The sequence below is a fragment of the Eptesicus fuscus genome, chromosome 19, assembly GCF_027574615.1.
Source record: "Eptesicus fuscus isolate TK198812 chromosome 19, DD_ASM_mEF_20220401, whole genome shotgun sequence".
Lineage (NCBI taxonomy): Eukaryota > Metazoa > Chordata > Mammalia > Chiroptera > Vespertilionidae > Eptesicus > Eptesicus fuscus.
The window spans coordinates 25,379,918-25,396,406 of record NC_072491.1 but is presented as its reverse complement, the minus strand read 5'-3'; positions in this window follow the sequence as shown (position 1 = coordinate 25,396,406).

Below are 16,489 nucleotides of genomic sequence, written 5' to 3'. Positions count from 1 at the left end.
TTCTATAATACATCATCTGTATATTTTATTTTGTGTTCACCATGTCAAATCAAGTCTCCTTCCATCCATTTATCCTTATTTACCCTCTTCAACCTCCCTTCAACTCCTGTACCTTAAGAAATTTAAAAGAACAAAACTCATATAAAGTATGTTCTCACCTCACAATAGAATTAAAGCTAAAAGTCAATAATAGAAAGATAGCTGGAAAACTTCCCAAATATTTGGAGTTTGAACAACTTACTTCCAAATAACGTAGATCAAAGAAAATGTTACAAGAAAAATAAAAAAGTATTTTGAACTAAATGAAAAGTGAAAACCCAACTTAATAAAAAACGGTGGGATCCTCTGAAAACAATGCCTAGGGGAAAATTTATAGCACTGAATGCATATATTAGAATTGAAGAAATATCTAAAATTAATAACTTAACTTTTCACCTTAGGAAACTAGAGAAAAAAGAATTTATGTCTAATGCAAGCAGGGGAAAAATAAAAAGCAAAAATCAATAAAATTGAAAACAGAAAAACAATAGAGAAAACTCAATAAAACCAAATGTTGGCTCTTTGAGAAGATCAATAAAAGTGATAAGCCTCTAGCCAGGTTAACCAGGAGAAAAAAAAGAAAGAAGACACAAATGTACTAACATCAGAAACAAACAAATAAACAAAAGGTTCCTCACTATTTATACTATGGATATTAAAAGGACAATAAAGAAATATTATGACCAACTTCTTTATGTCAACAAATTTGACAATTTAGATGAAATGGACAAATTCCTTGAATGACACAAACTTCTCAAGCTTACAAAGGAGAAACAGGTAATCTGAATAGGCCTATATCTATTAAATATATTGTATCAATAATTAATAACTTTCCAAAAAGAGAAGGCATCAGGTCCAGACAATTTCACCGGTGAATACTAGCAAAAATGTAAGGAGGATGTGACACCAGTTCTCCACAATCTCTTTCGGAAATAAATGGGATGGAAATCTTTCCAGTACATTCTCTGAAATCAGCACTGTAACCCTAATACCAAAACCAGATGACATTACAAGACAGGAAAACTACAAACCAATCTTTCTCATGAATATAGATGCAAAAATCCTCAACAAAATATTAGCAAATAAAATATAATGACGTATAATAATAACTATGCCTAAACAACAAGCTTGTTCAATATTTTTTTTTAAAAAATCAATGTAATCCACCAAAACAACAGGTAAGAGTAAAAATATATATATATGATCCTATTAATATATACAGACAAAGAACTGGCAAAATCCAGCCACCATTCAGAATGCAAACCCTCAGCAAATTAGGACTAGAGGGGAACTTCCTTATCTTGATGACAAAAATGTACAAAATACCTATAGGTAACTTACATTATATTCAATGGTAAGAAATTAAACTCTTTCCCCTAAGATGGGGAACAAAGCAATGATATCCCCTCTTACCAATTCTATTTAACATCATATTGGAAGTCCTAGATAGTGTGATAATACAAGAAAAGGAGACAAATAATATACAGATTTGAAAGGAAGAAATAAACAGTCTTTATTCTCAAGTGACAAGATTGTATTGTCTACTGGTATGTAGAGAATTCCAAAGAATCAGAGTAAGGACTTCTGGAACTAATAAAAGAAGTTTATCTAGGTCACAGGATACAAAGTTAATATACAAAATTCAATTGCTTTTCTGTATATTAGTACTGCACAATTGGAATTTTAAAAAACAATACCATTTACAATAGCACCAAAGAAGAAATCCATATAGGTATCAATTTAACACATGCACAGGGTCTATATGAGAAAAATTACAAAATTCTGATGAAATAAAGGAAGATCTAAATAAATGGAGAGATATTCCATTTTCATTGATTGGAAAACTCAGTATTATTAAAGTGACAATACTTCAAAATTTGATTTATATATTCAATATGATCCTAGTCAAAATCCCAGCCACCTGTTTGTAGATATTTACAAACTGATTCTAAAGTTTATATGGAAATGCAAAAGACATAAACTAGCTAGCACAATACTGAAAAAGGACAAAGTTGAAAAACACTCACTACCTGACTTGCAGACCTATGATAAAGTCACAGTAATCAAGACAACATAATATTGACTAAAGAATAAAATATATAGAACAAAATAGTTCAAAAATAGACTTATACAAATATAGTAAACTGATCTTTGAAAAAAGAGCAAAAGCAATGCAATGGAGCAAAGACACTGTTTTCAAAAAACGGTTTTGGCCCTGGCCGGTTTTGCTCAGTGGATAGAGCATCAGCATGCGGAGAGAAGAGTCCCAAGTTGATTCCAGACAAGGGCACGTGCCTAGGTCACAGGCTCGATCCCCACTAGGAGGCGCGTGGGAGACAGCTTATCCATGATTCTCTCTCATCAATGATGTTTCTCTCTCTCCTTCTCCCTTCCTCTCTGAAATCAATAAAAATATATGTTTAAAAAATGGTGCTGGAATCATTGGATGCCCATATGCATAAAAAAATATACATAAACACAGATCTGACCTTACACCTTTCACAAAAATTAACTCGAAATGGATTATGTACCTACAGGTAAAATGCAAAACCATACAACTTCTAGAAAAGAGCAAGGCAGAAAATCCATATGAAGTTACGCAATGGTGAGCTTTTAGATACAGCACTAAAAGCAGGATCCATGAAAGACAAACCTGGTAAATTGGACTTTATTAAAAAGTTTTGCCCTGTGTAAGACACTGTTAGAAGAATGAAACAACAAATTACAGCCTTGGGAAAAATATTTAGAAAACACCTATTTAAGAAGGAACTTGTATCTAAAATATACACAGAATTCTTAAAACTCAACAGTAAGAAAACAAACAAGCCAACATTTAAAAATGGACAGAAGGTCTGAACATACACCAGAATAGATATACAGAAATAAATGTGCATATGAAAAGATTCTCAACATCACTTGTCATTAGGGAATTTCAAATTAAAACATTAGAAACTTTATAGTTAAGAACCCTGTCAATCACACTTAGCCAAGTGATCTAGGTCAACATCCACAGGAATGTCATATTGTTAGTATGTACACAACTCTGAGTCTAATCATTAGAAAAACTTCCGACAAATCCAAATAAAGAGAATTCTACAAAATACTCAACTAGTTCTCCTTAAAACTGTCCAAGTCATCAAAAACAAGGAAAGTCTGAGAAACTGTTACAGCCACAAGGAACCTAAAGAGACATCACAACTAAATGTAATGTTGACCTTCAATGGGATCTTGAATCAGAAAAAGGAATATGAGGTAAAAAACTATGGAAATTTGAATAAAGTACGAACTTTAGTTAATAATGTATCAATATAATTAATTGTCACAAATGTACCATATTAGTGTTCCATGTTAATAACAGGGGAAATTGGATGTGGATATACAGAAATTCTCTGCACTATATGTGTAAATATGAAATTGTTGTTTAAAAAAGTTTGTTTTTAAAAAGCCTTGTATAAAGGGTATGAAGTTACAGATTTTCAAAGTGAAAAAGTTCTGGAGTTCTGGTATACAACAATGCAAATATACTTCATATTGCTGACTTGTACATTTAAAATGGCTAAGAAGGTTAATTTTTATGTTATGGGATTTTTATCATAATTTAAAAAATGTAAAAAGCCTCATTTCCACTTTTAGCTATATAGGCAAGAGTTTCTCTTCAATCATCTTAATATTCAATATTAATTGTTACAATAGTATAGTTATTACTAGTGTAGCCTCTAGCATTGATAGAATGCTTAATGTATATAAGGGCTGTGCTAAGCATCTAATCTAATAATAGACAAGTATGCAAATTGACCGCACCTTCGCTACACCTAAGCCACGCCCACCAGCCAAGCCACGCCCACCAACCAATCAGGATGAGTATGCAAATTACCCCAACAAAGATGGCGGCTAATTTGCATATCAAGACAGCATCCAAAGAAGCCAAGAGCTGCAGAAGGGAGTAAAGCTTCGAAGAAGCAAGCAAGCGGAGGGGGGGGGGGAAGGGGGAGGAGAAGGGCGGGGCAGAGGCGGGGCCGGGGTGAAGGGAAACGCGGGGGGGGGGGGGCTGGAGGAGAAGGCAGGGCGGGTGACAAGGGCGGGGCAGAGGCGGGGCTGGGGCCGAAGGGAAACGCGGGCGGACTGGAGGAGAAGGCGGGGCGGGTGACAAGGGTGGAGCGGAGGCGGGGTAGAGTGCAGCAGGAAATCCTATTGCAGGATTTTTCCTGCAACGGGAAAGCTAGTTTCACAATAATTCTTCAATTGAATCTTTGCAACTCCATTAGGGTCTTAGTATTCTGTTTCCCATGTTACAGGTGGTGAACATGAAAGTCAGAAAACTTAAGTAAATTGCAGTGGTCACATTGCTAGCAAGGGGTTCTAATTTGCAGAGAAATTTGACTACAAAAATCCACATTCACAGCTACTTTGCTATAATTGCAAACTTCACTTGAAACAGTTCAACCCACACACCCCTGTCCCCCAGCCCCAGATACTGAAACAAACTAAATAATAATTAAACACACACACACACACACACACACACACACACACACACACCAAAAAATACAAAAAACAAAAACCACAGGAGTAAATAAATGAATAAATGCTAAGCCAGCAGGGCAGCCTGCCACTTGAGTGGCTTTGAACTCCTATGCATTTGCCATTTTATGGATTACAACCTATATTGGCTGCTGTGATGTAAACCATACTCCTTATCACTCACTCATATTCAATTCATTTTATAAAAAGGTGGGAGGAGGAAAATGCTAAACCTTAGAGACCTGAAACATTCTAAAGGATTTTAACAAATGCAGCATTTAAATAAAATGCTACATTTCTAGGAAAATTAGGCCACAAGAGCTCCATCCTAAATGTCATTTCCCTCGTGGGGAGGGAGAGTCTGAACAAAGAGAAGTAGTGACCCAAAGAAATAGCTTAATCCTTCATTTTGTTTAAAAAGACCTGTGTTTACCTGTCTAACTAAAAAGCACCATGCACTTGTCAGGCATGGGTTGTCACTGATGGAAAAGCTATTTCCCTGCTTTTAAAATTTCACACTGCTCTCTTGGCATTTTTTAAAAGGCAGAAAGCTAATATGAGTCTACACCGGATAGCCGCTTGCAGGTTAAAGTTGGAAACCTTTGAGGAAAAATATTTCAAGCTCGGTCTGATGTAAAAATCAGCACCAACGCTTACTTTTAATATGGAAAGTCATAAATTGCTAGAATAAATCTGTTTGGGATGGGGCAGGCCATGTGAATGGAACATGGAAAATGCATAAATAATTTTGAGTAGGAAAAAAATGAACATTCTCCAACTTTCAAAGTCCTAAAGGATGTCAATAAGCCAGGGTTCAAACTCTATAACTGTTTTCCCCCCATCAGCTTTCACTAATTTCCGTTCCAAAGACTTTCACCTGAAAAGAAAAAATAACCTCTCTTATCAGGGTTCACATTTCAATATAGTTATTAGCTACACATTATAGGTGGTTTGTCCTCTGGCGTTCCCAGGATTGAGACAAGTGCGTTAAAATCTGTTTTAGTGTGTCTATTTCTCGTCTCTAGTAGTTTTTGCTTTTTGAAAGTTGTTGCTGTGTTATTGGATGAATAAATAATAATAATGTTTGCACTATCTTTATAATTTACAATATTAGCATTATACAATATTCTCCTTTATTTATTTTAATATTTTTGGCCTTCATTCTATCTTGTCTATATCAACACCGCTGTTTATTTTTATTGTATTTGTCTATCCTTTTATGTTTAACCTTTAAAATCATGTGGATTTCTTTTAAACAGTGGAGAACAGAGTTTTGCCTTTTTGGGCAAACTGAAATCCTTTTCCCCCCCTATATAATAAATGAGGCAAACCTGTTATATTTGTTAATATGATCTAGATGTTGGTCTTTGTTCTGTCATATTGTTTTATGATATTTTTATTGAATACAAATAGTGGTCCTTTTCTTGCCTCCTCCCTTTTTTAAGATCCAGACTATAAAGTATTTGATAGTAAAATAATATAATGTCTGGGTTTACTTTAAAATACATCAACCATAAAAATGTGGCGGTGGCAGAGGAATAGATAGAATAAGTACACATATTGTTGGTGGTTATTAAAGCTAGATATTGGAGTTTATTTACATCTAAAAGTTTTTGTTTTCAAAAGTGTTGTACTTTAAACAGTTATAAAAATAATTTCATCTTTTCATGTTATACAAAAATTACATTTTTTAAATTTACTTTAATAAAAAGCCAAGTTATATCTTCTTGAACAGAGATCTGAAATAATTAAAATTCAAGAGCTTCATAAAAAGAAGTGTTAGTCTCTAAATCAAATAAAGACCTTCTCTACTGCCTCAAGTTCTGTAGTAAATTATACATACTGTAAATGAACACAGCTTCTTTTAAACTTACAAGAAACAATTTTGTCTTTGTGAGAGTTTTATAACTATACCCAACAGCCTATAAAAAGCCTGTCTTGATGCGGTTCCCATGGTGACAGGACATAATATATGTGTCCATTAAATTTGGAAATGTAATGAAGTGTAATAAAAAATCTACTTCAGAAAAATACACTTCTCAGCATATTTTTATTAATTAAAACATTGCATTGAGCATTTTTCATGTCTGCGTGCCTGACAGCAAATAAAAGCTTTGCCACAGATTAACTGTGACTCAAGTTCCATCCAATATTAATTGGTACAAAATGGAAAAGGCATCTTTGCAGAGAAAATATTTTGACTAGTGGCCCAGAGTGATTAATGGGTAAATAGTTATGCTCCCTGAACTGTGCATATACCATTTCAAATATCACTAGCAATATGGATTTTGACATTTATGTCCACAGGGGCAGAAACAAACTAGAAAGTGGATATCTTTAATCCTTGGAAAAGAAGAGAAGTTTTTTTGTGTTCTTTTTTTTTATTGCCTTGCAGAGAGTGTGTGACTATTTTGCTTGTGGGGGAGGCATGGTGTTATAAAGGCAGTTAAAGAAAACCCTGCGTCAATTCAACTAACAGTAACAAAAGCAGAGATCACAAAAGCCATCTCAGTACATCAGTAGAAGTACAGGAGTTGCAAAATAAATAAATAAAATGGGATTAGGGGAAAAGGAACCAGGGAGTAATGAGCCAAATCACTCTCCCATTCTACTTTGGGTAGTTAAAAATTTAAGCAGAATCAGAGGAAAGAGTTTTATTCTCAAGAGGATTAGCCACTTATCTTCAGATGAGTAGAAAGTTCTCATCAGCTACTTCTGAGTTCCTCCCTGTGTCTGTCCTCCCAAATGAACAATATCTCAATGATTTTGACTTTGAAGTCACATGGAATATGACTGGGTAAAGTGTATGTAGCTTCTGCCCACCCACCTCCAAATCAAGGACAGCATAAATTACCCCTACATATTAAATTAATCTGAGAGGCATTTGCCTTTTGAGTTCTCATGTCATACTGAAATGCAATAATTATGTGAATCTTCACTGTTCTGGTTGCTGTTCCATAAAGAGCCAGATCGACTAAATCACATTGAGCAGCTACTCAACTGAAGAACCAATGAGATGGACTTTCTGGGTCATAAACGCTCCCAAAAATGTTTTTAAAAAATACTCTTACAGGAGACCCATTACTTACCCATACTTCAGTACCCTGGTCACATTTTTTTTTGTAGTTTGTTTTTTAATAATGTAAAACACCTGAAAATACTAGTGTTCCCACTTAAATAGTGCCATACTCAAAAAAAAAAAAAAAAAAAAAAAGGACACACTGGAGCACAATATTGATACTGGAACCATCACTGAGAGCAGAATGTCAATATTATGTCACTAGTAGATGGTGCAGATTCTGCCAACTATTGCAGTGAAAAGGCAATCGATGGCAATCTACAAATGTCTGGAAGTTCCCCCAAATAATTTTTTTTTTCCGTTCTGGCTCAGAGGTTTTTTTCGGAAGTGGGAAACTGTGGGAACTGCACATACAACATAAAATGGGAGTCAAAGGAAGTGAGAAAACTGAAGGCTTTCCAAATCTGGAGGCTCCTGTAGCCATCGAGCACAGCCAATTGCCAACAGCCACTCCTCACTTGGGAAGGCAGGGAGATATAAAAGCATGCTCCTTTCACTAACCAAGTGAAGGGTTTCTCTACCAAAATGCATCAGAGGGCTCTTTGAGAGTTAGAACTCCAGTCAGCTTCCTGATTTCCAGCACATTCACTCCAGCTCCTGTCTGTTCCAGAGTTTCTCTAAACTGCCCCCCTCGTCTCTGATGCTTCAATTCACACTGAAGTGCTTATCAGACCATCTTTAATGGTCTTGTCTGTGAGCCCCTTGATGGATGGAATGCATCTTACTCTTTTTTGATATTCCACCCTGTTGAATATTTACCTCATAAATGTTCATTTATGTAGATGGAAAAGGTCTTAATGATCTGTTTGTACAATATTGAAAACATGTGCACACGCTCTCAAATAATTCAAGATCACACTGTCTGGATAGTAGACACATAAGAATGCTTATATTGTTCTCTGTACTGTTTTGACTATTTAAAGTATTATTGAGTTATTAAATCTGAATATGAAAAAAAGGAAAATACACATACTGAGTCACAACCTCTGCCTATTTGTAACCATTCATTCATAGTATATATTTTTGAGCACCTATGAAATACTAGGTTTATAAAAATGCCCTTTGGACCCCTGAGCTTACATTCTACTGTGCTTTGGAAAAGACAATAAACGAGTAAACAAAGAAAGGTACCAGGCAATCTCAGGGTGAAATAAATGCTTAGAGAGAAAATAAACCAAATGATAGAATAATTAGAAGGAGAGAGGGGCTGCATTCATAGGTAAGCAAGAAAGGCCTCTTTGAGGTGGTAACTTTGGCCAGGATAAATGTAGAAGAATGAGGGAAGGAAGTGGGGTTGCCTATGAGGTCACGAAATGTGCTGGGTCAAGACTGTAAAGGATGCCAATGTAAAGAATGCTACAAGGACTTCAGATCTGATTGCAGTGCTGTGAGGAGCCATTGAAAGATTTAAATAGGAAAGTGACGAGATCCTATTTTTAGGAAAGACCACTATGCCTGCTGGGTAGACAGTGCCTGCCAGGAGGTGAATCAGAAGATCTTTTAGGAAGACTGGGCTGCATTTACTCTGCATTTACTCTAATGGTTCTCATTCAGGAGTGACTTTGCCTCCCACAGGACACTTGGCAATAGCTGGAAACATTTCTGATCGTCACAACCAGGAGAGAGGAGTGCCACTAGCAACAAGTTAGGAGGGGCACGGACGCTGCTAACCATTCTTGAATGCACAGGACAGAGCGGCTCAACAAATAACTAGCCACCCAATGGTGCCAAAGTTGATAAATCCTGGTTTATCTATGCAGATCTGCTCTTTGACTTGTGGATTACATGACAGAAGCAACAGGAAAAAACAAGCTATGTAAATTCTAAGCAGTGTGTGTTCTAAGCAGTGGGAAGCAAAGAAGCAAACTAATAAGCTTAAGAAGCTGTAAAGCTAGACTCAGAGTCACTCTAAACATGAAGTCACTCCAACACCTTTTGTACCAAAAACAAAGATGCTATTGAACTCCCTTTAATTTCAACAAGGTGAAATTATTTTCCTTTAATTAAATAGCATCCATTTAGATTTCATTATATAGACACTTGGAAATCCTTGATGAATGGCATTTCTTGTCCTTGGATGTGTCTTTCTTTCCACAAGTTGATCACTTGCCTTCAGAAATTGAGCATTTTATTCGTGATAGAGTTTAAAACTTTGTGACAATACCTGGACCTTTTTCATGAATGTGCGTAAAAATAGTATTTCACAATGGGCAGTATTGTGAAACACGTTGATCTTAGTTAATTTGGACTTGCTTTTTCATAAAGAGACTGTTGTGTCAGGATTCTTCCAAAAATTATTATGCTGAGTCTCAGAAGGTTTCACACTCAAAGGGAGCCCCGGGGAAGCTATTATTACTCTTTGAAGGACATTTGACTTTCACCGAACATCTGCCTTGCTTAATGTACCTCTACTAAGTGTGAGCACCTGGACTGAATATGTTAACCAAGGAAAACAACCAGCAAGAAGCCAGTTTGAAAACCCCAGGACCTGCTGCCAGTAGGCTACAACTGAGATGCTCAAAAGAAAATCCCTTCAAAGAGGTTTTCAGGGGTTTTCTTTGAAGTCTGCATTTCCTGAATGATCACATTTAGTAAAACTCAACAAAAATTAATGGAAAACAAAGATTACATATTTGTATAAGAATGTGAAAATTAGACATACTAAAATAAAATATGAGGCAATATATAGGCACACAAATATACTTAAAATATACATGAAAGTACAGGTTAATAGGATGGGTACACTCATACTCTGCCGGGGGGACAGAGTTTATAAATTATTACAATCTTTCACAGAAGCACCCGTAAACAACTTTTTAAAAATCCAATAACTACCCTTTTATCATGAGTGATCAGAAAAGAACACAAAGATTTATAAATAAGGGTACTTGTGGCAAGATTTCTAATAATAGTGTGAAATGGTAACAACAACAGTCAGGAATTTGCTAAATGAATTATAGTTAACCTAAAATATGAAATACTAGTAAGTCATTAAAAATCAGGTTTTCAGGAAAACATTCAAAATACTGTTTACTAATGTAACCTTAAAAATAGTGCCTGGTACATGTTATTAAGCCCTCTGAATATTTGTCAGGTGAAATAATATAACATTGAATAAAAGAGGGTACAAAAATCATTTTTTAGTATTATCTAAATTCTCATATAAGCATAATTTAGAAAGATAGACAGACAGAACCCTACCTATGCATAGAAAACAATCTGAAAGGAAATACTCAGAATTATTCACAATAATTGCGTTTGGGTGGTAGATTTGTGAATTGTTTTTATGTGCTTTAATTTTTAAAATTTTATACAATAAATATCCATGAGTCCTATGAAAAAGAGAGATGTTGTTAGTGACAAAAGGCATGTGTGCATTAGAAACATAAGTCACTATTCCTTTTGGCGGTGTTTCTTGCTGTACTTGACCCCATTTCTCTAGTGGAGCTCCGAGTGTTTATGGGATCATTCAATTCGTTTAGTTTAACAAACATTTGTTGACACCCTGTTAAGTATCTGCCATAATCAGGGGAGACATGAATGAACAGTACATTTCCTACTCTTAAAAATAATACAGTGCATATAAAGTTATATTATTTAGTTACATATTTAATACAAAGATACTATGTTTAAGAGAACATTAAAGAAATCTTTCTCATTACCTGGAGCTAGTATTATAATGGAAGTAAGTGGCATAGGCCACTACTATGGGAGCAAAGAGCAAGAGTGTCTTCTTGAACCTGCGACCAGAAGGAGCAGTTAAAGCCATACCAGAAAAGCTATGAGTGTATGCAGTTACAGAAGCCACAGAAAGAAAATGAGCCTAGGAGGAGGCCAGTTGGCACGCAGCCCAAAAAACAAGTAAGACAACACCTGGGATGTGAGCTGAACAGCATGTAGCCTTGCTTTTTGGTGTGTATTCTAGTCACATCTTCACTTCTACCCAAGGAGAAATGATAAATGACATGTCTCCTGCCTTCTCCAACCTCAAGGCCGATTACCATCCCCTCAATCTGACTCTCATTTGTGAGTAAAACTCCCTTTCTTGGTTATGTCTCCACCACCCTGATCACTCCATTCTCCACTCCTGCCACATCCCAAATCTTCCAGCCCTCTTCCCTGCTAAAGAAACACATTCTTTAACACTTCCAAGATTTTATGACATTTTAAGACAAGAGAAAAGCATTTTAAGACAAGGAATGCAAGACTTAAACCAGAGAGAGGGTCAATTCAAAGGAGATTGAAGTAACTGGTAAGATGATAACTTTCAAACAAAACCTGGAGCCCTTTCCTGCTGGTTGTCAGGTAGGGCACTAAAGATGAATGGCCTTAATACCAGGCTCCTTGTGTTCATAAATACCATGTCCAGAGGGAATGGCCCAAAGAAAAGGTATCTCCAGCAAGCTTCATACCAGCATGTACTTTATTCAAAAGCCACACAGATATAACAATTACCAATATAAAACCGTGTGACCAGTAAGAGCTTAGTCCACTTTGGGATGAAATGTATAGATAAGCCACTAATATGAGAATTTCCTCCTTTAAACACAAATTGCAGAAACAAATCAACAAAGCACAAAGCAGCAAAACCAATGTGTAAAATGCAGAATGCTAAGGTTTTCATGGGATCATAATAACTGTTATTAAAAAATGAGGATCCTGGTTAAAGACTCTGGGAAACTCTAAATAAGACAAGCTCCTTCAACCATTGTCTTTAGCATGTCAAGGTGAAGTGAATTTCCCCTAGAGGATGGAAAGAGATGTCACATTTCCCAAGTTTATTTGGCCACAGAATCTCATTTTTGTACATTATTTTGCAGGTCTCAGGTTTTCTTAGGGAACATAGCTATAAAAATCATAGAACCTGCCGAAACCGGTTTGACTCAATGGATAGAGCGTCGGCCTGCGGACTGAAAGGTCCCAGGTTCGATTCCGGTCAAGGTCATGTACATTGGTTGCGGGCACATCCCGCGGTGGGGGGTGTGCAGGAGGCAGCTGATCGATGTTTCTCTCTCATCGATGTTTCTAGCTCTCTATCCCTCTCCCTTCCTCTCTGTAAAAAATCAATAAAAATATTTTTTATAAAAATCATAGAACCAGATTACATTTTTAGATTATAGAAGCAGATTAGCAGAGGTCTCTAGTCTCATTCAGAAGTGATTTTACAACAGCTGTCCTCAATGAAGTCTGTGCAATAGAATCACCTGAGAAACCTTTAGAATCCCCAGTGCCTAAACCTTACTCCAGATTAAAGAAATCAAAATTCCTGGGACTAGGACCCAGGCGTCAGTAGTCTGTAAACACCCAAGGGTGTTTACAAGGACAACCGCATTAAGAGCCACTGCCATCTAGTCTCCCACAAACACAGGCTCCTTGATATCTTGTTGTGCTAGCGCATCCATGAGGGGAACCTCTGTGGCTCCAGGAGACAGTGGCACATTCCTCTGCTATGTTAAACACAAGATGAAGTGCATTGTGTCTAAGATAACACTTATCTCAGTAATATCTTATATCGCTAAAACTGTAGGGCACATGCTACATTCCTATCTTCCATCAGTAAATGAATGGCCAATATTTTTTCCCTTCGTTGGTTGAACCTAGTGTTCCAGATAAAATTTGAACATAGGGGGAATAAAAACAACAAGCTTCAAATTTATTAATAAAGTTCTAATAGCAAATATGGAAAAGCACATATCTAGACAGAGAGTATAGAATATTAACTGTGACATGTAATATTTAAGGGCAGAAAATTTTTATTAATATTTGCATACCTAATATGTACAATCTAGAACTCTAAATAGCAGAAATGCATTTTGCATTACGCAGACATAGGCCCAGCAAATCTAACCAGCCTGCAGAGCACAGAGTTAGGCTATTTTAGAGGTAGGAGCTGATAGATTGGTAGATTTCTACCAATCTCTGCCCTGGTAGAAACCTTAATTAAATTTAGTTACAGTTCTCCCAAGTACTAGCTTGCTTCTTCTCAATGAATTCCTTAGAACCCTGATGTGGTGGTAAAACAATGCTTTCAGTTGGGTAATTAAAATAGAAATACTTGAACTCCAGAGATTAGCCACACAACCATTCAAAACTTGGGACCTAAAGAAAATAGCTTTCACTGAATCCACCAACAAGCAGCTTCACAAATGATACCCCACAAAGCATTGCTCTGATTTGGGGTGAGTCAATACATTATATAGGTCATAAACTTATATAACACAGTATAATCCCTCGCTACCCATGGGTTTCGTGTAAAGTTTGCATCAAAGAAAACAAAAATACTGAGTGCTTTATCCTTCAGACTGAAAAGGTTTATGACAAGGGTGTGATGGTATTTATTTGAATAATATGATAGAGCCCAATTTCAAACCTGACTTTCTAAAACAAGCTATCTGATTTTAGAGTCACCAATCTTTATTTCCTTCAAAATCCAATTTCCTTTGCTTTGCTAATGACTGTTTTGATTAAGGAATTAAGGATAGAAATGATAATGCTGTATAATTAAGTATGTAGATTTGGAGCTTTTTGCTTTTAAAAGCAGTGTATTCAAAGAGCCAGAACGCGGTATTAGATAATTTGTGAAATTACATATTGCATTAATGATGTGCTGGGATAGCTAAGGAGCCAAGAATTTCAGGATTATCCCAGAGTCAATGGCTGGTGGCCCATAAATATATCAAGTGAATCTAAGTAGGCCTTTAAAAAATCCAATTTATTGAATTAAGTATGAGTTTTAATATCCCAATAAAACATCACTGAAAGATAAATATTGCAAATTACATTGCCCAATTTCAACATAGCAATTCATTGAATTTTATCTCTCTAGGAAAAAATAAATATTATAATTAGTTTTCATGACAAATTTGTATCTAATTTAAATCATACTGCTTCATGAAGCTGACAGCATCTATAATAACGGACTAAAGGTACCTGCTGTTTCCAACAGTTTGTCAGGTGTTTTGAGACTGAGATATAAAGAGGGCCTAAGGGAATGTGTAGCACTTATGCTAAAAAGAGGAAGGCAGGGAAGGAAGCTGAGAAGGTGGGGGAGTTTATGGCTGAGTTTAAGCTTGTGGTTGGGCTGCTGTCATGTACAACAGGGATTCGACCTCGATGCTCTTGAGGGCCAGAGGCCGTGTAGAGATAGATTACAAATCAACATCAGGAAATATTTTCAAGCAGTCTAAATTATTTCAAGACAAAAGAAAATCCCTAAAAGGAAGTGAATCTTTTATTAATAAAAGTGATTAAGTCCAGGCTTGATAAACACAAGCAGAAATATTAAAGAGGTGTAACAGCAGATTCAGGAGTCAACTGGGTTACTGCGCGCATGAGTGCGTGCGTGCGTGTGTGTGTGTGTGTGTGTGTGTGTGTGTATTAATCCTCACCCAAGGATATTTTCCATTGGTTTTTAGAGAGTGGAAGGGAGGGGGAGAGAGAGAGTTACATGGATGTGCCTTCTAGACCTTCTCCAACTCTGGCAACTCTGCGCTGCATGGACCTGCTCCAGCCCAGTGGCTATATCCATACCTCCCTATCTACTGACTCAACCACTCTAAATCTCATCCATGTCCCAGTAGATTCCATTTATGGGTCTTGGTAGAAAAATAGTTTATATGTTCCCTCACAACCACTGCAACATCTTCTCTTCATGCATAGGCATTACAGTGGAATGGGCATGTAGCCACCATTCCCTTTCAGAAGTGTGGTTTACCCTGCATCCCCTCTTTGCCTTCCCCAGATTGGGATGCCAGCGGTTACCCCTAGCTGGAGCACCCTCAGGTCTCCTCCTTTCACGCCTCTGCTTTCCTAACTAGACAGGGTGGGACAGAAGGAGGTTTACAGTTAATCATACCTGAAAATCTAACTCCATCAATTCCTTAAGGTCTCTGCTGAGTGTATACTCAGGGAGGCCTTTTTCCTCTCATTCTAGATAAAATAGCATGCCATACCCATATCATGCCTTGTTTCCTTATCTTGCTTTATTTTTCCTGATAGAACATTGTAATATATATATATATTATATTTTTTTTTTTTTTTATTAGTTCCTGTCTTCTCCCAGAGGATGCAAACACCCTGCGGGTAGGTAGGGACTCTGTATTCCCAGCTCCTTGCACAGTGCCTGATACAGGGCAGGCTCCCACTATAGATTTATGGGTGGTGGATGAAATGAATGAAGTGTTCTCTTTTGTTCCCAGGCTTCCTCATCATGGAAGCCTGCATGTTTGTAACTCTCTGCCCATCATCTGGAACACATCAGACCTTGATCCAGGCATTTCCAGTGTCCCAAAGATGGAAAATCTGGAGTTAATCGTCCTTTTCAAATTGGCACTGCCCCGTGGGCATTTTGTCACCCTTACAACCAAGACTGCTGGAAAAATCCAGACTGGGCAATTAGCATGGTCTCCTAAGAAAGCCATTTGCTATTCATAAAACTCTAAAAAAAAAAAAAAAAATAGCATCTAGGGAACAAAGAGGCTGATGCAGTGTGGAGATACATTATCCTTACAGCTGACCATGGCTTCCAGGAACGGGCTGTACCGTGTGTGTAATCGCACATTAACCTGTCCATTTCCCATTAAAAGGAGACCAAGAGAGCAACACGCAACCAGGCATTTGTTTTTAAAGCTCTTCCGTGGAGTTGCTCTCATAGACTCTAACTGCGGGCTTGACGGAGAAATACAAGGTTCAAAAAGAACTTCTAACACCTGGGAAAATCGTCAAAATCGGGACGAGACAACAAGGTAGCGGAGAACAGAGGGGAGAAACTGCTGCAGGGAATTCAGCAAGTGGATTTCACACACACCTTCTACGTTTTCGGAAATAACGGGCTGGTTTGGTGCAGCCCGA